The 20,647-nt window shown below is 39.9% G+C and overlaps 1 protein-coding gene across 1 annotated transcript in view; it reads left to right on the top strand.

Moving 5' to 3' along the window:
• Positions 1-20,647, top strand: part of vstm2a (V-set and transmembrane domain containing 2A) — a 42,033-nt gene that overhangs the window by 6,058 nt on the left and 15,328 nt on the right. The gene's annotated exons all lie outside the window — the stretch shown is intronic.

Raw genomic sequence — 20,647 nt, 5'->3', positions numbered from 1 at the left:
TCAGAGTGCTGGTTGCCAATTCGGGCGCTAATATTCTATTTTTGAATTCATTCCTGTCATATTACTGTACTGCGGTGTTAAGTTATGTAATGTTTACAAAACGAGTTTACGCAAACGTTGGCGTTTTAAAATGGAATATATTACTCGGAGATTTTTCCTTTCAGTGGGACACAAATTCTCATCGGCTAGAAAAATAATGTGGCAATTTGATTTCCTGACCTCTCGGTCTTCTGTTCTGCTGGTGTGGATTTGGTTGATGTCGAAGTTGATCACTCGTTTCAGACCACCCACCCTCCCCCCAGCTAATCCGGCCTCTGCTGTTTGCCTTGAAGTCAATACACTAAGTAAATCTTTACAATCCCTTTCCCGGCTAATTCGATTTGATTTAGGATGATTCTTGGCTATAAGCAACAAAAACAAGAAAGGCCGAGTTATATTTGTGAAGGTAGCAATCCTGATCCTTTCAAACATGATTTATAAATCTTAGACTCAATTTATGGCCTCGTGAAATATTGTGAGGAGTAGAAATTAAAACAATGGAACTGGTAGGTCACTAATGCACCGGTTATGAAATTGCGCAACCCTACAATATACTGTTTGATATTTATAGGTATCAAAATATTCCTGATGTAAAAATTGATTGACAACCTTACTGTTTCTCTTAGAGTATTTTCATGGATATAACCTGCAGTATCATATCACGTCATTTTCTAAATCACAGCACCGGTAGGTGCAGAAGATGAGATAATATAGCACCAACGCGTTGGCTCGAACCAAATGTGCACGTTTTGAATTTCAAACAAATTCATTTCAGATCTCCAACACTGCCTGAAGTGCATTGCGGCCGGATTTACCTGATGTGGGCTTGGTTAAACCACATTTTCATTGAAGTCTGATACATTCCAAAAAATAAAATAAAATAGTTAGCGAGGACATAATGCAAGACGGCCCTGCAGCTAAATATGGGCTAAGCTGGTTCAAATATAAATGTGCTATAATTGACCATTACCGAAAAAAAAAAAAAAAAAAAAAATCCACCTAATCACAGCAATTAATTCATTTTGCAAGTTAGTAAATGGCGTGGGTGTAACAATAAGGAATAATTGAATCCATTAAACTCTGCGCTCTTTTGGACCCGTACTGTCTGCCGAGCACTTTGATTGCTGCCCGAGTGCAGCCTCCTCCAGCGCTTGAACTGACATAACGCCACCTGGAGTCGTAATGTACAATGCGTCCTTCTGCTAACTACTGCCATCAGCCTCATAGCCCACACAGGTTCGGTAATGATTGTAATCCTTTCCAAAAGCTTGGCGGCGAGCAGGAGCTCTCTGCAGGACGCTGCTTGCGTTTTGGTGGAGGCGCGCACACACTCACGCTGACGGGTGCTTCCTGTTCTCATTTCGCGATTGAACTGCTTGAATCTCACTGTCAGGCTAAGGTACAGTCATCGGTCACGGGAGCTTTTGCTCTCCTCGAATCAATGGAAGCTACTCTTACTGCATTGTGGTGCAAATTCGCACTGCGTGTGTTCTCATTCCCGGGGGGGGGGGGGATTGCATTTCATTTCATTTCCGTTTTTTAGTAACATTTGTCAGGTTGATGCAAGGTTATGTAAGTGTAGTTTAGTCTTGGTTTCTCAGCTGGGCTCCCTGCGACTGTGAAAAGCAGTCACAGCCATGTCTAATTGGAAAATATTGCTTTGGCACCACCTTGTGACTATATACTATGTTCAAATGAGGGGAGGAGCTTCATTTAGTCAGGCCGTTGCCTTGTCTAATAGAAACAAAGTGCTTTGGCGCCATTTTGTGGCATCTATAGGTAATTGCTGGAGTTTGTAAATTACTTTCTACCTTTTTCCATCAGGAATACATACCTGTCAATCTCAGCCAATTGCTCCCCTTATTAATGATTGCAATTCCCCTTCGCGATAATAAACCTTGAAAAACACAACGCGGCAACGATTTACTCACAGCAAGACAGACTGCGTAGAATAAGAACAAAGATAATTTGTGTAAACCAGTTAATTTTATTTACCAAATAAACAACACAAACAATTCTTTCAGCATCTTTCTTAGTTCTTTCCCCACTTGCAGTGAATTTAGTGTTGCTTACTGTACGTGGCAGTGCAGGATTTCGCAGACTTCATCTCACAATTATAACCGGTTGATTCTTCGATTATAACACAAACGCCAGACTTCGAAATAAAGAGAATCGGATATAACGTGACGCGCGTGCGCATATCATGCTTTCTGGACAAGGCCACAATACGCACGAAAAATAAACGCTTGATCGAAGATGACAATGCTAGTGTACCGCAACAATATTAGCAATCGGCGATGACGTTGTCATCTGCTACCAGTGACCGAGGCGATCCGGATTAGAACCGCAATGGGCAAGACGAGATCGGTCTAACAAAAAACGATTTTTTCATTTTTTTTTTCCCTGACAAAAATGGTTATACGGCGTACACAATTTGAAATGATAAAAAAATGTATAAAATATGGGGAAAACTTATTTATATTTGGAGTTGACTGTATATGCAATGCAAGCTAAACACCGGTGTCACCCGAGGCTCCGTTTTCCATGACTGCTTATTGCTTTTCTATACCGGTGTGCATATTGTCAAGTGGATCAGTGAAATTGGCCTTGCTGTCTTGTATCCAACCAATCACTTAGCAACGCTTCTCATGTCGACTGTTATTATGAGTCTTTATTGACTCTTGACGGAGGTGTGACGTTATATTCATACGGTATCATATCCCAATTGATATGATGCTATATGACTTGAGTGTAGTGAAAGCCCGGTCATGCTTGTTAGCTTCTCTGCTGCTCATGTACTTTTTTTTATTTTTTTATTATGTCATTATGTATTAAATATTACCCATTGAAATTGTGTTTTGGCTTTGGAAAGTGCTTCATTTGGCAACATCGAGTAGTCGAATTGTTTAGCAAGTATGTGGCTGATTACATCACAGTGGAGAAGACAGCCAAGAGATTACCATGAATGAATTTATTGCAATAGTAGCGCTATACATGTCAATGCATTGCTGCACTAGGATTGACTGCCAACCATTACAGGGTGTGCGTATGTTTATAAAATAATTATAGTGAAATGATTCATATTCACGAAAATGAATAAGAAAAGTAAGTAAGTAGTATGGGAAGCCTTCAGTTCAAATACCCGTTAGAATGCCACTTTCAAAATAAACCTAATTAGTCAAATGCTCATTGGTGTCTGAAGATCTTTCAGATTGAATAATTAGCGACTTCATTAAAATACTAGTCTTATACTGGGGCATGTAAAAACATGGGGCAAAAAAATTCTCAGTCAACATTTTGCCTTTTTATTTGCTACTTTTCTGACGGCATTGGTGTAATAGTTGAAAGAAAGCGTAGCTTGATGTCATCACCTCCCTTTGTATTCCTAGAGCATTCCCTATCATCATATTCTGGATCATCCAAAAGATCATCCTCTCATATATCTGTGAACTCTGATGTTTTGAACTTTTCCCCAGAACCCAAGGGGCCCTCTTGGCATTTCTGTAGGCAGCTATGAGGTCCGAGCTAGCTGCACATGTTTCATTTAGTAGGATAACCAAAGCCTTAATTTAAGAAAATCAAACATAAGCCCTTTTAAGGATCCACTGACAAGCTAAGTTTTTATCATCTATCGGGATTCAGACACTCTGTTTTGACACATCCTTGATTAAAATCTGCTCTATAATGTGTTTTTAATATTATCTTTGCTTATCACGTAAAAGGATTGGCCATGAAAACCAAATCAGATTGAGTGAGGTTTTGATGTCGGACTTTCTTCCTTGGCTGGATTTTCTCGCGTGCGGATTGATTGTGGCTTCGATCAAATAATAGCAATTCCTTGCGGAGCGCGAGTGGGCGGCAGCTGTGGTGTTACATCTGCAGCGCACTGCAGCACTCATAGTCACAGTGATTGTCTTGGTTAAGCGTGATTGGCTCCGCGCCCGAATCACAATGTGTCACAGTTTGACCCAGTGGGATCAAAGCTCTATTAGCGGCATCATGTCACATCAAGAGCCAGTTACCGAGCATCACTTTTTGATGAGCTCGGAGTGAAAATGGGTGGGGGCAACATTGCTTGGACATCTTTGGCTCAGGATTAATCACCCTCGGAATAATGATAATGATTTTCATCTGTTGCCGGTCATCAGCAAATAAACATGCTCACAGATGAACATAGCTGGAGAATTATTCTCCATGCCAACAAAACTGTTTTTTTAAAGTGGTATTCTTGTCTGAGCGACTGCCTGACCCTTGGTGATTATATTTATCTGAACTGGATGACTAAGAATGTGGAGTGAAGGGATGAGCAGATGGAAAAAAACATATGGGAGTTGTGACGCAATAAGGGTCCTTGAAGCCTCGAGGGAAATACGCGGAAGATTCATACGTGCGTGCAAAATAATTCTCATTTCCTTTCCCGTGCGGATCAACGTTGCTCTTTTTATTGGCCCGACAATGACATAAACACAGTCCACGCTTGAAGCAGCGATTCATTCGAGCAAGCTGTCAAGTACTTCTTGTTTGAGATTAGATAACAGCTGGAACGCAACTATTCCTCTTATTCTTAAAGTGGAAATCAACCCAAATACATTTTTTTTAAGAATATGTTCGCAGCAGGCCCACTAGTTGAAAGAAGGCAATATGATTAATATGAAATATGAGTTAAGCAGCAAAATCTACCTGTTTTTAGCCATCTCAGCCGGCGGCCATTTTGTCACTTCTGTCGACCGAAAATGACATCACAACTGCTCAGAAAACAACCAATCATGGCTCAGCTTCAGAAAACAGGTGAGCTGTGATTGGTCGCTACCTGAGCCCTGAGTACTTGTGATGTCATTTTCAGTCGACAGAATTGACAAAATGGCCGCCCCCTGAGATGGTTAAAAGTGGGTGGATTTTGCTGCTTAAAGAGGAAATCAACCCAGACAGCCAGCAGGGCCACTAGTTGAAACCCGGCATTCTGGTTAATATTGCGTAGGCAGAATAAGAGTTAATCCACTCGTTTTTAGCCATCTCTGGGGGCGGCCATTTTGTAATTTCTGTTGACTGAAAATGACATCACAGTTGCTCAGGGCTCAGGAAGCGACCAATCACGGCTCAGCTTTAGAAAACTGGTCAGCCGTGATTGGTTGTTACCTGAGCAGTTGTGATGTCATTTTCAGTCGACAAAAGTGACAAAATGGCCGCCCCCCGAGATGACTAAAACGGGTGGATTCACTCTTATTCCACAAATGCAATATTTATCAGAATGCCTTGTTTCAACTAGTGGACTTGCATAGAACATATTCGTGAAAAAAATATGTTTGACTTTCGCTTTAAAGTGTAATGTTTGAGGCTCACAATAATACAACCAGATCACTAGTGACTCAGGAGCCTCGGCCCTCCAGATCTAGCAGTGGACCCAATTGAAACAGTGTGTTCTGGGCATTGACTTGTCATTGCTCAATTCTTCATGAATTGTCCCTACGTGTATATTTAGGCTGCATGGCCTTGTGAATATGGGCGCTAAGTCGATTGAAGGTTATCGGTTTAACCTGACATTCCTCAAGAGATGCGCGAGTGCCTTTGAGTGAGACGCTGAGCTACAAATTGCTCGTTACAAGCTGGTTGGCGCGCTGCATGGCAACCACTAATGTCGGTGTTCCAATGGGTGAATTATGTTGCAAATGTAGTGAAATATGTCCCCTCCTTGCCATGTTATATCGAACTGCTTGACTGCAACGCCATGGTACATTAAATCTCCTTCATCCATGTGGAATTTGGCTGGATCAAACCCCCACTTACACTATTGCTCATGTACCATGCATTGAGCATTTGATTGGTTTCGTCATGCAGTCTACTGTAAAATTATTTTACATTCCAAATGGTCTCTGCTAATGTAATCAGTGAGATGTTTGACTGTTTCAAAACACGACTGCATATGCATTTTTTTATAGCCTGAGCTTGCAGTCTAAGAAAAAAGCATGTTGAGAAAATCAGAAGAATGCGGGTACATTCAGCTTTGCCCCAAGTCCATGCTTCACATTAATTTAAGCATCAATTGAGCATGTAATGTGGTAATAGTGAAAAGTGGAGCAGCTAAAACTACACATCAGTGAAGCAGCATCATGGCAGGATATTCGAAGTTAATCTAGGCGAGACAGTGAAAAAGAAAAAGGAGAGGGGGAAAAACAGTGCCAAGCGGGGTGCCGATAAGAAGCCTGTAGCAAGCGATGATGTTTGACCTCAGCTACCATCACAGCCCAGTTGTCTTAATAAAAACTTTACGGTGCTTGCATTGACCAGGGCAACGATGAAAAAGATGATAAGAAACATGTACTGTGAGAAACATTGACACTGAGCAAACGCAACCATAGAGTTCAAGATTAATACAATTCTTATCTAGATGTTTGAACAATCATGGTTGATTAATTGTAGAGTTATGAATAATATGTATAATTCACAATTCAATTCAAATTGAACCCGTGGTGTTGTATAATCTAATATTCTCGATCCATTTTGACTTCTTTTCATCCTGAGCTCCACATAATCACTCACGGGCATATTTTCAAGTCCGGTTCAATCCTATTGTACGTGACAGAGGTCAAACCGTTGTCACATATCGTCGGGTCGGAAAGCGACGGTGGCCCAACTCAAAGCAGATCTGACGCTGGATAAGACTATCTTGGGGATGTGATTCCATCTACGCCGCCACTATTAGTCCTGACACCGCTGTTAAACTGTCAACCGGAGGAAATTTAATCCAATTCAGTGTCACGATACAACTTGTCACATCCACGGGACTCCACGCTGGAGTAGGAGCTTCTGATTTGACGGAATATTTCCGTCTGTTGGGACGGTGACCTTTCAGTCGCGCGGTTGCGGTGTAGTGCTTAGTTGATGAATGGGATCGTGCAGAGTAAAATTGAATCATGATACATTTGTTTTTATTATCATAATTAGCGTCGCACGGTTATACTAAACGTGTCATCTTGTCAGGACTTAAAGTCACAATAAACCTTTTCAAAGCACTCACAGAGCAGGCTATAATAGTCTGTTGGGTCTTCATTATGAATGAGTGATCCGAAATTACACATTAACATTTAAAACAGACAGACACTAGAGACAAATACTTAATTAATGAATTTAATCATCAGACTACATGGATATACTTTTAAATAGACCGCCCGCTATTCATGGAGGATTAGGACCATGACTGCAAAGTACAAAGTAATTGATGCCCCCCCCGAAAAAGATTTGCTGTACGGTCATTGTCTAAATGTCCCAGAAGATGGCGGCAAATGACCACATTTGTCTAAATGAAGTTCCTCAATTTAGTAGAACCAAGATTTTTTTTTCTTCAAAAAAGCAACCTTATTCCCTGCACACAATTGTTTTTCTTTTTCTTTGGATAAGATAAGATAAGATAAGAATGCCTTTATTGATCCCACAGTGGGGAAATTTTCGTTGTTGGATGTATCTGGATGTACTTTCATTTGTTATCTTAAAATGGCCCTAACATAAACAAACCGCAACTTTGATTCATCAAACTTATATGTAATATAATTTGGAAGACAAGATGGCTTGACACCATAAAGCGGGACAAGGGAATTTTTTTTTAGATTCTAAATGGCAACTGGCCCGTGCAACAAGGAATAGAAGTGGATGATTTGCCGGCCCATAATGCTTTGCCTGACGAGACGTGAGCTTATAGGGGACTTTTATGGGCAATAATGATTAATTTCTCAAATGATCTGCTGTCTTTGGATTCTTCTTAACATATCATGAAATCACCGTTGTCTAATATCAAATGTGCATTGTATTTTGTGTTTTTATTTTTAGCGCAGAAAATGATCTTTGAACCTTTTTTGATCCATTGCAATGACAACCCAGGCACTATTTAAACTGGCCCCGATCATAATCCTTGGAGCTCTATGTAATGAGTCGTACACACCGAGTCACATCAAAACCCAGTTAGTCCTGAAGTTATTAGGATTTGCACGTAACAGGTTTACATTGTTTATGGCTACCTGTGAGGTTTTTTTTTTTTTTTTGTAATTGCCAAGTCATTCTGAAATGAAACTTCCTTACAATAAACATCTCCAACAGAATGGCACATCGCCTGTCATAATAACCCATGAGATGGCTTGCAGTTCTCCATAATTAATTATACTGTATCTAATCCTCCCCCAGTTGATGGCATCAAAATGAATAAAACAAATTAGTCACGAGAGGATGCATCAACTTTGGATTTGCTGGCTTTATTTTGTTGTGTGGAATGATAAATGTCACACGCAGATGATTCCCCCCCCCCCACCACCACCACTCCCCCAGGGTAATAGAGCAGAAGGAATACTGCAAAAAGTTGACATGTAAAAATGCGCACGCGCTGGTCGTGTCTGCCGGCCCCCGAGTCTTGCTTTTGCCTAAGAACAGTTTGCAGTATACTGACAAAGAGGACAAAATAAAACCGACTCTAATCTAGGCTATACGCAGCCATGCAGGGAAAACGTCCTCACCAGTCAGCACTGTCTCTGCAAGCTCCGCTGCAAGTGGAATGCGGGGATGGAAGTTTTGATTGAGTCAATTTCCCAGAATAAGCCATACTGCCGTGCCATATAGTTCCTGATAATGTGAGTCTGAAAGGTTGTGCCCCGTGATTGGCTGGTGACCAGTCCGGGATGTAACTTGCCTCTTGCCCAAGGTTATCTGAAATAAACTGCAGATCATCCACAATTCTATGTGCGACTAAACCTTGAAAAACAAAAACAGTATGAATCAATGCCCTGATGTTAAGACTGATATTGTGACCTGAAGTATGTTCGCTTGCTTGCTAGCTATTTTATTTGATGTTTTTGCATTGTTGACATTGTGCATTTACTGTGATTCAGTTTTACCTCAAACAGAGTTTGACATTTTGGCCACGACAGAAAAGAGCAGTTAAATGCAAGTGGATGATAACTCCTGGACAATTTGTCCTCCCCACTTCTGAAATAATAGCCGTGCCCCTCTCCAAATCAATAACAAAACAATGACACCGGCTAAGACTCTGCATTGTCAACGTGTAGGGAATCCCCCGCACAGGGTTTCTTATCATCTGTGGCTAGTAGGATCGTATGTATGTAGGAGTGTGGGAAGCCAGACCAAATCCGTGCAAGCACTATATTCAAACCCAGAACGTCTCAAATGTGAGGTCGATGTGCTAACCAGTATTTCAAAGTGTTGTCACAAAAACACTTTGGATCTTTATCAGCATATGATCACAGATGTTTATTAAGCGAATTCCAGTATGATAATTACATTTCTTTTGAATAATCAATGTCTGCTAATGAATTAATGGGTAGTGGGCTTGCTAAAAATATGACATCTTTTATGGTTTTCTTCCAAGCCAGCCAAGATTTTGGTTGGTTTATTAAGCGTATCAGAAAAATCACATCGCATTTACAAAATATGAGCCAGACGTCATTTGGAAAGATTTCTTTCTGTTCATTTAAAGCCCTGTGTGGTTTCGCTTGGTCAATGGAGCGCAAGATTATGCGTCAAAAAGAACAAACGCAGACAAGAAGGATTTTTACCTTTGCTTCCTTGGAGAACGAGATGAGCTCCAGCACATTAAAAGCGTGTGATTAGATAAAAGCGCTGTCAGTGCTGATGTGATGACGGGCTGGATTTGGAAAAGCAAAAGACTGATGCCGACGGAAAGGGAGAGGGACGAAAGGAAGGAATTAGCAAGAGTATTGTAGGAGGGATTGGAGAGGTGGGAAATCTCTCAGAAGTAAATCAAACGTAGGTAAAGCCTGTGTTGGCACTGTGGTATATTTAGTCTGCTGCCACAATCTGTTCGTGGATGCTGATTGACGTTCAAATTTCAAATAATTTCCCATGAACAACAATCAATTATTGTCAGAAGAATCAGGTTCCCAGTAAGTGTGGTACACAAGAAAGCGTGTGTGTGTGTTGGAGCACACGTGTAGACACGGATAAAATGGGACCCCACTCGGCCTCCTACATCCAGGGATAATAGAGCTGTCACAGTGTTTTGACTCGGGGTATTGATTGTGCCGTTAATTGCTTTTGGGCCCGCTGGCTGGATAGCAGTCCAAGGATATTAAACGTAATGTATTGTTGCACTAGAGCAGTCATAGCAGTGATCATACACTGATATGGACACGCGTGTCATGAGCGCCCGTCATTGTTAGAGCGATCGGGACCGCCCCAAAACATCACATCACATTCAGACAGGCCACCTTTGTCCCTATTCAATATGCCAAACTGATGTGTTATTTTATTAGTCGCTCTCGCTTTTCGGCGTATTTCATCACAGGGATTTCCAAAGCAAGATGTCTGAAATATTTAGAGGTCATGAGAAAATGTCCCGTGGTATATTCAGCCACGGTCATCCTTTTTTCATCAAAAGATGAAAATGTCCTTTCCTTTTATTTCATCACTCTCTTACCTAACATCTCCGGAGTGATAAAGACGGTCGAATTTTTTAAATATACATTTTTATGCCCGATGACCCTGGCAATTTTTTGGGGAAGTTTCTGAAGCTGGATTGGAAATGTGTGTGACAAGATGGTGTAAGCAGAAAAAAACACTAACAAATCGGGTCTCAGTCAAATGAATTGGATATCACTGCAAGAAGACAGATCAGATATTTCCTTTCATTGCAAGCACACTATTTCAGATTTCAGCAAATGTAAGCGCCTTGTTGCATTTTCTCGGCAGTCACCAATGTAACCAACAAACACAAAAACAATAACCTCAACTTTGTGCTCTCATGCTTGACAATGACATTCGGTATGCCTGTACAATTGTTGGATACTGTGGCTCAAGACGATAAAAAAAAAAAAAAAAACAGTCATATTTTCAAAACCCGGATCTTACATTACGCTGCCTGTGATAACGTCTGTGATCTCTACAGCTGTAACCTCCCGCTGGTGTGGATTCACAAAGATAATGCAAGAAAAAGGCACACATTTGAGACAGGCAGGAAAATGTTCAAAGCTCCTTATCTCAAAGCAAGTTTAACCGATTCAGGATGTCTGCTTAAAAAATCCTCAACTGTGTGATTGATGTACATTATCTCACAAAAGTAATTTTACCCCTCGCGTTTGTAAATATTTTATTCACCAACATTTCCAAGACGGCCACTATCTAGCTAAAAAAGTTGAGGGTAAAAGTGATGATGATTGGGCTGAGCATGCATCAAGACCTAAAACCTAATGAACATGTGCGGGCCATCTTCAAACAGAACGTGGAGGGCCACAAGGGCTCAACGTGCATCTGGTTTGGGATGTCATGGATGACAGAGGGTTACGGCAGTGCCGCAAAATAACAAAGTCCGCTCAAAATATTGACACTTTGGCCACAATTTGGAAATTTTCACTCATGGGTGTAGTCACCTTTGTTGCCAGCGGTTTAGACAACATAGCTGTGGGTTATAAACAAGGCGGCAACACTTTCTACCATCATTTTAGTTTGTGTTCCATTCATTTTGAGCTGGTCTCCGAGTTTGTAAAAATCGAGTTGTAATTGGGCACCCACTGTGCAAGATGACTGCCGTAACAGACACAATAATGTCATTTCATTTCCCTTTACCAAGCGAAATGTTTATGATTAGCGACCAGGGATGTCACGATATCCAAATGTCACGATGCGATGTCATGATATGAACCTCATGATGCGATAATTATCACGATATTGTGGGGAGGTTAGCGATATGTAAAAAACTCACGATACTGTATAAAAGCTCACGATATTGTCCAAAAAAAGCTCATATAAAAACAAAATATCACAATGTTCTTTTTTTTGTGCATAATAACAGCATTCACAAAGAAATAGGTTTGGCCAGTCATGTGCTCCTATTGGCGATTAGCGTGGGTCGTAATTAATCATAGATGGCATCAAATTAAACTGCACTAATAAACTAACCACCAGAGGTTGCTGGAACTGCACAAAATAGAAAACATCTTGGGCTTTTAAACAGATTTGCTGCTATTAATATCATGACATGATGACGACAATATATCGTGGCAATTTTAATATCGCGCTATTGCCGATATTTTGACATCCCTATTAGCGACTGTAGACCCTTGCACGATTCTTTCCTTGACACGTGCAGACATTTTAAAAGAACAAACGTGTAAAAAGGAAGTTACATAATAGTCTTCACAAAGCTACAATAAGTGTTGTTTGTTCGGCTTTGTTCTCCAAAGCCTGGCATCGCCTCGGCCATCCTGATTGTCATCTCACCTAATTACTTTACACTGCAAACGGTTGTATTTGTGTTGCATGTTTTTTCCAGATGAGCAGCGGTTGGACTTTCCAGCATCGTGTACTTGGATAGTTATTTCTTCTCTTTAATTGAGAGAGAATGCTGTCTATGTTTTTTAAAAAGCAATTTAAATCTAGACTAGTCAAGCCACAACTGCCACCGTGTAGGCTACTTTATGTCAGGTTAGGTTTTCTGTGTGGGCGCCAACCTCCATTAGACCAAAAACATCAGTTCAGGTTAATTGGAGTCTCTCAGTTGCCTGGAGGTATGAATATTAATGTGTCAGTCTGTTGTGACTGTTGGTCCGGCCTGAATCTATCCCGTTTCTTGCACAGTGTCAGTGTGGATAACATCCAGTTTCCCGAAATATGAACTCATGCATGAATGGGTGGAAGTTTTAGCCATTTTTAAACGTCACCTTTCCTAGTGAAGATGGTTCACCTTGCTTTTATCACCTAATTGAAATTATTAAAAATTAAATTGTCAACGTGTAGATTTCAATCTAATAATTCATTTTTAGAATAAAGATTAAAATATATTTTTGAGGTAATAGCTGTACAGGGAAATATCGAAGGTCGAGCACAGTCCGTTCCTGTTTACCAAATTGAAAGTACCGTTTTGGATTAAATTGCTTAATCAACAACAAGTTGACATATTTAGGGCCGTGACGGCACAATATGTATATTTTTCATTTTTTTGGCCAGAGTTTTTGGAAACCTGCCAGACAGTATGTAGACTTTCAGAACTTGATTTGTAGTGTTCGCATTTGTTTAGTTTTTTGGGTGTTTTCCCTTTTAAGTGAGGTCACAATTGTGATGATATTATGAAATTAAACATTTAACATCTTTCATTTTGCTCAACGGCCGACTTTACGTGGAGCTCTTTTATAGCACATGTCCACATTCCCTTGTAAATTCAAGGTGGTGGTATTGTGCCCTACATGTTTTCATTTGAGATATTTGACATATGTGAATAACTTGTTTGTGTATTAATATGATAACATAAATAAAGAACAAGGTGTCGGACTAGGTACGTTATTTTACTTCTTCGCAACTTCCTTTCAACATATAAACTATATGCACAAATCTGCACAGTGAGTGTAATTTGGTGGCTTTGTTATGAAGTGTGTCGTGGTCTGTCGTTTTTTATTTCGTTTTTATTTATTTAGGATTTAGTTTCATGTTTTTATTGCATTCCTTTGTCTGTCTCATTAGGTTAGTGTCCACCTGTGCTCGCTTGTGTTACCCAATCACCTCCCCCCAACCCTTTGTGTCTTGTCCAGGTGTTCCCCGTTGTCTCGTCACTTTGTTTGTATTTAGCTCCCTGTTTCCTTTCATTCCTTGTTGGTTCATTGTCCTTTTGTCACTGTCTTGTTTAGTTGCTGTTAGCTTGTTATTTTGCCTCAGTCCACACCAAGTCTAGTGGTCTTCTCCCCAGTGTTTGTTTTGTTACTTGGAGTGTGAAACTTGTGTTTTTGGACCTCTGTTGATTTAGTTGTTTTTGATTATGCAAGTACCTCTTTTGCCATATTTGAAGGTGATGTTTGGGATGTAACTCTTTATTTGATTTTTTTGTATTTTGTAAAGACATTACCAGGGGTGTTCGTATGTTCGAAAATGTATTTATTTTAATTTTTTTTTTTTTACACAGAGTATTGGAGCAAGTAAAGAGCAACCTACATATAACAACAGTAAACTGTATTACGTCACCAACCGGTGTTCTTTACCAGTTTTGGGTAAACCCCTCGCCCCCGGCATGGAGGTGGCATGTCAGGGGCCAGCTATACAAAGCTGTGTATAATTTAATACTTTCATATAAATGACTCATACCTGTCTTAATCCATGTTGAGTCATATCCTGACATTTGAAAAAAAAAGAGGCAGCTAAGCAGAATAAAGAGTGGGCTTCCTCTGTCTGCGGAGTGATGTGTGAAAGCACTTTCACGTTGAGGTTCTGCTACTTGCGAAGGTGTTGTCTTAAGAAGTGAATTTGCTGAATTACTTAATGTCTCCTCCATTTACCAATTGTCTCACTGCGGAAGTTGGACATGTCAACAAGAGCTGTTGATAATCTTCCCCCCGTGGAGCCGACTAGTCGTCACAGTAACTGATTGATGAATCAGCCAGACCAAGGTGCTGGAATTGAATTTAGCTCCTTTGTCCTATTTACAGTATTGCATTGAAGCTACTGCACATTTCAAACTTTTAACCAGATTCAGTGGATGATTTATGCGAAAAACATGATAAAATCAGAAATGAACAAATCAACTTTACTCATATGCTTTTCATTCTTCTCATCTAGATGGCATATTATTTGGAGTATTTTTACTATCTAATTTTCATTTTTGTCTTACCCAAGGTAATACAGCTGAGTGTTGGGCGGCACCTAGTACCCTCTATTAACCAGCTGCCATTGCTTCTAATTGGAATGGATATGAATGTCTTCTGCACTTTCATTTATGATTTCAAAGACTTTTTTTTTTTTTTAAAGCTGCTGCACCTTTATGTTACCTGCCCTTGGGGTTCTCTTGAACAGTCTTGCATAATAGATTACAGTAAGACGACTACTGCCCTGTGTGGCGCTTTGAAAAGCCTCTCCTGAAATTTACATCACCTACAACATCATCAGGCCTTGAATTCAATCAGTGTACACATTTTTTTTTCCTTTGGGAATTAACTGATGCTGATAATGCCTGACAAACTAGAATTTATGAGCTGATTAGATATCATACACAAATTGGAATGAAATGAGAAATCATGAATCGTGACTTGCATGAGTAACAATACAAAGCTGGAGGTTTTAATTAGGCTCCTGCAGGTTCACTGACATGTCCAATTTAAATGGTTTTCTCATTTTTGTCTCTGATAAAAGACTGAATCAACACTCGTCTCAATCGGTTTTATGCAACACACAACTACTGCTTCAGTCACCTTGATATGAATAAATTATATTTAATTCCCCCCCCCCCCCCCCCCCCCCCCCCCGCCCCCGATATAGCTTCTGACAGTTGCACTAAATTGTTCACAATTTAGTATTATCTTCTGGTGTCACTTCTTTGTCTTTATTAGACATTCCGATTGTGTGGAGTAAGTTTTCACGTCGCCAACGGCTGGAATTGGAATTTCACTCAGTGTCCCTCATTTCAATCAGTATTCTTCTGAGAATGCGTATGTCTCCCTCACCTCATTTCCTGCCTTGCCATTTCACCTTTGTGTCTCCCTAGAAATGGATTAGCTAATCAGGACAAAGATGATAGTGCCAAATCTATTAGGGCTTTTCATCCGTTCAGGGTATTTTCATGCTTAATGATCATATCCTTTCCCAAGCTTGTCACTATCCATCCTTGGATACACTATTGGCTTTTTGTTTTTCTCAAGAACTGGACCTTCACACCATGGACTAGGTTCTGCTTCCACAGCCCATATCAGGCTTAGAGGCAACAATTTGGATGGGGGTGCACTGTAGGAAAATAATACTCAAGGTATAATGTACAGATGTCCGTACGGGGGGAACAGGCCAGGCCACCTGCTGTGAATGATGACAATTTAATACCGGTATTTTCATATTGGACATGGCTTTAACCTGAGCCCCAAAACAGCAAAAAATGTAACTTTTTCAGTGAATAACCAAGGATCCCTACAAAAATGCGCAAATACTGTAAGTACATTTGCAAATGCTGAACCATGGATATGCAGCTTCACAGTATACTATTTTATCGCTCCTCAACAACAAGTCCCCTCAGTTTCTCTTCCCTCCCTAACTGAAGATTAATATTGCAACTGATATCTTCCACCGCCTGAATAATTTGCAGTCACCGCCATCTTGAAATGATGAGCTACAATGACTTCCTTTTAAAAAACACTGGAGATCCCATTAATACCCTTCTTATCTCTTATCCTCTCCTTCAAACTTTGACATATTTAGTGATGTTCTAGCCTTGCCTGCCACAGACATAAATAGTCAGAAGCTGTATTGGCTTTTGGCTTCTGCAATAATAAAGCTGCCAACAGAAGTGCCTTGTAAAAAAAAAAAAAAAAAAAAATACACAAGAAAACAGAGGAGCTGTATTTCTCAAGGTAGGTGTGGATTGGATTAACTACAGTTGAGAGAAATCTGTGATATAAATTGTGACGTACGGCCATAGCTCAATAAATCATATATACATCCACGCCTACTATATGAACAACTCAGATCTTCAATCAACTCATAAAGCATCTTTTTGGGGTTGTGGCTGGACCCCAAACCTCAGAACTCTGTTGCGGACATGCTAATCCACTTTTTCACCACCGTTCCGCCCGTGAGAAATACTCTTAACTAGTAAATATCACTGCCATAGCCATTTCAATTGGCAAGCAGGTAATGAACTAATTAAGTGAAAAGCAGCTCAGTTACAGTAAATACAAACTAGAATCTTAATGTGGTTTAATAAATTAATTATTTTAAGGATCATTTATTGGGTATTGGGGGGATTGAGGCATCTGCATGCAGTGGCAATCCTCATTTACATACATTATACAAGGTCACGCAGTCAGATAGTATGCGCATCTGCGTAAAGTGCGAAATTACTTTGCTTTATAATTAGTAAATGAATAAAAATGACATTGGGTGAATTATTGTATTTATTGCTCACGCAATTATGCAGTCATTGCGCAAATCATGACTTGAAAGAATATCAATTTGTTAGTGACGTCATTCTAGACATGCTTTGAGTTGTGCTTCAAACCATCATAGAGTTAATTGGGAGAACTTCACTTGGTCTTAACTTCCTAAATTGTTCGACTTGCCAGGGGAACATTTCCTCATCACCCAATCACGTAATAGTGCGCTTTCATGTGTTTACATGTACAATTGAAGGCTTTACATGTAATTAACATATCCCTTGTCATAAACCAATGGGTTGTGAAGGGGATTAGTGTTTGCATGTGAAAGGAACTCCTGTCAACTGTGGGCTGTAATTAGGGTTAACAACTAAGCTTAGACCCAAAAACATCTTCAAGCAGGAGTCAGTGAGCACTGTAATTAGGCATCTCTTTACAGTTCACCACCACTGTGATCGGTGTTCTCTATAACATTACACTTGTTATTCCCCGTGTCCTTTCGATGAAAAGTGTGTTTGAGGCATGCTTTTTTTTTTTTTTTTTAATATGGAAGATCCCAACAAATCCTCTCCCCAAACGTCTAATTTGTTTGCGCCAATGCATGGTAATGTCCTTTTATTGTGATTAATTCGTCGCTTTGTGCCTTTTCATTCTACTTAAGCGCAACCCTAAACGTAGCAAGCACGCAGTGACACACCGATGCAGCACACTTGGATTAAGTATGCCATCCCCTCCGACCCATGGGGTATGAAAGCACTTTTGAAAATCAGTGCAAGTGATTTCCTTTTGAAAAGCAAAAACATCCCTGGAATGTGGAATGCTTTTCTAAAGTTGAACACTGGACAGTTTTGCGATTGCTATTCATCAGTGTCATAATGTGTAATAATTCAGTGAGGTTTATTGTTAATTTTTTTGGTGTAAAATAGTATGATGTCTGATTTGGGAATAGACTGTAACATGAAGCACCAAAAGCACATACACTTGCAGGTTTCTCGCAGCCAAAAGTAGAGGAAAAAAACTGCTGACATGAATCTATAAATATTATTATATATTTTATATCATACATAATTTATTATATTATATTATTATATATTAATAATATATAATATAATAATATATTATATATTATATTATATAATTATATTATATTAGCATTATATATAATATTATATAGAAAGTAATTCAGTCATTCACATGACGATGCCGTATGCCTTCGAAAGAAAGAAATGTGAAGCACCTGTGATCCAGACGGTTGGTTCGTCAGATTTTTATTGACCCCAATGAACAGTTTCTACAGTTGTTAAAACCGTATTGGTGTTGAACTCTGAAAAAAAAAAAACATATTACAAAAGTGCACAGTGACTTTCCAAACACCCTCTAAATTGTGAGGACTGCGAATGTCAGGCTCATTCCACATTGTGACATTATCATATGTAGGATTGTGCAGCGGAGAGCAAAGTTTTCCTTTGAATTAATTGCTCTATATTTGTCCTCAGTGTGTTAGCGCCCAAAACAGACAATGGTGTGTTAAGGCAGAGCATATTAAAAATATATGTGCACTGTTCTACACAGGCGAGAGAGGTGGGGTGAGAGTTTTGCGAACACAGCGTGCTAGTGATCCTCCAGCCAGCTGTCTTCCCTCCTCTCTAGTCTCTCTATTTGTTAACCCGGAGAGAAAGGAAACCCTTGGTGTTCCGTCCCCCAGAGGAAGAACAATGCTTGCTTTATTCATTCATGCGGGCAGGTCAAGGCTCACATCAAGGAGCTTTCATTAGCTGACATTTGTTATCTGACTCAAGATCCTGATTAGTTTCCAACATGTAATCCTCCTATGGGTACCATTTTATGCACATTAATTCACTTATTTGTACAGGTATGATTGAACTAACATATTCAGGATCCTATGCGTACACTAGTTGGTTCGATAACAATCTAGTGTGTGGTGCCATATTTCTGAGTGTTACTTTGATCAAACTAGTCATGGATGTAAATCATCATGTAAAACACATCACAAAAATAGTGGCTTGTCTCATTTCTATTCCAGTTCAAGTCATGACAGTTTATCTTTACGTGATGATAATTGAGTTTCAGGGTGTCAATGAAGCTTTTTATGCCCGGTAATTGTAGCCCATATTTTACGAGTACTCAATGAGATTTTTTTTTCTTCAGCAAAGAACGGGTGTCACAGTGGACGGGCTTTGCAATGAGGAGACAGAAGATTGAATTTCAGATGGTGGTGCTGGCGTTGCCTAAGAAAGCACTCGTAATAATAGAGAAACGTAATGTAAATGAAAAGAGGAAAGAATGAGTCGTTACTCATTCCTGAGTCACTAAAACGTCACCGGCGCTATCTTAGGGAACACGCTCTACCAGCCAGTGAGCAAAAATAGACCCCGTTCACCAAATTCCATCCGAAAATATCTCTTTTAGATGGGTATAGGAATGATTGATGATGATTACTGATGAGCCTGGTACATTACTGTTCCTCAATGCCTAGACTTGCATTCAGGTGAGAAACTAAAATAAGGCAGTGTATTTTGGAATCCTGCCTTAAATAGTTTAAAATATGTCTTTTAAGTCACTTATTATCTAAAAGTGGGACAAGGAGTTGTTGGGTAGAATGTTCAAGGGATGCCCGGATACTGTAAGTCATTTCTTTTTGAGAAAGTTTCCTCTTGCTGGTTTTGACAACGAGCCATATTTCTTTTAAAAGAACCGCCTTTTTGCACGTGTAGTGCCATAAAATGCCGTCTGCCTTCCAAACACGATGCTTCACATTTAAGCAGGTTCTCCTCCAGTGAAAAACCCCCAACTTTATCCTTCTCAGGTGACACATATAGACTGCACAGTAAGCCCATAAAACTGCTGTGAAGTTTGTAAAGGGGGAGGCTGAAATTAATGACATGAAATGGTCTAATGCCACGGCAGAGGGCAATGAATTATGCTTCCTCATTAAAGGCATCCCTTCAATACAATAGAGTATGTCAGGTCCATCTGTGAAATCAAGATGTAGGAGTCACGCTACATGCGGACAGAGAAAGCTGGATCCAGCAGTAATTCTGCTCATTAATCACCTGTCTATAGAGCGTCCTCCAGAGAGCAGCACTGGTTTCTACGTGCTAATTACAGCAGTTGAAGGAGTGTTCTCTGCAGCAAATGCTCATAAGTAGCCATCTTATCCTTCTATTGCCCTTCTCTTTTCATTCCAGCCATGGAAAGCATTAGGCAAGCCTGTTCTGCTACATCACACAAGCTCCTCTTCAGCTTTTTTTTTGCGACTTGGCATGGCACACGTCAGCTGGATAGTCAACGTAACAAAAAAAAGGATAGGTAATGCTTAGCCATATATGTAGTGTAGAATTATGCTTGCATGGCGCAAAAAAACGTTTTTTTCCTGTGGTGTAACCCCTTAATTTATTTTCTACTTTTCACGTTTTTATTATTGTCATAAGCTTTATTTGGTGATAATCCTTTTACTGCAGAGACTGATGGTCTTGAGGCGTACCGGTATTTCTCTCTCTGGAAGTACGATGTCATGGAGAATCGTGCTTTGAAGGCCATTTTATGTTTCGACAGTGTGTGAGTGTAAGATGTTTGTGATGATTCCGCAAAACTAAAAAAAAGGTTTTTGTTTTCCAAAAACTGTGACAACGGTCCTCGTGCAATTACGGTTGAGTGGCAGAATGACCACAGTGTGGTCGCGTAGTCTAAACATTATGCAATTGGAGTGCAATCCATATAGGAAGACAATGTCT

This window comes from Filicampus tigris, chromosome 21 (assembly GCF_054856515.1).
Source record: "Filicampus tigris isolate MCC_2025a chromosome 21, RoL_Ftig_1.0, whole genome shotgun sequence".
Classification (NCBI taxonomy): domain Eukaryota; kingdom Metazoa; phylum Chordata; class Actinopteri; order Syngnathiformes; family Syngnathidae; genus Filicampus; species Filicampus tigris.
Note: the sequence above shows the minus strand (reverse complement) of the source record. Positions and strands in the feature narration are given on the sequence as shown.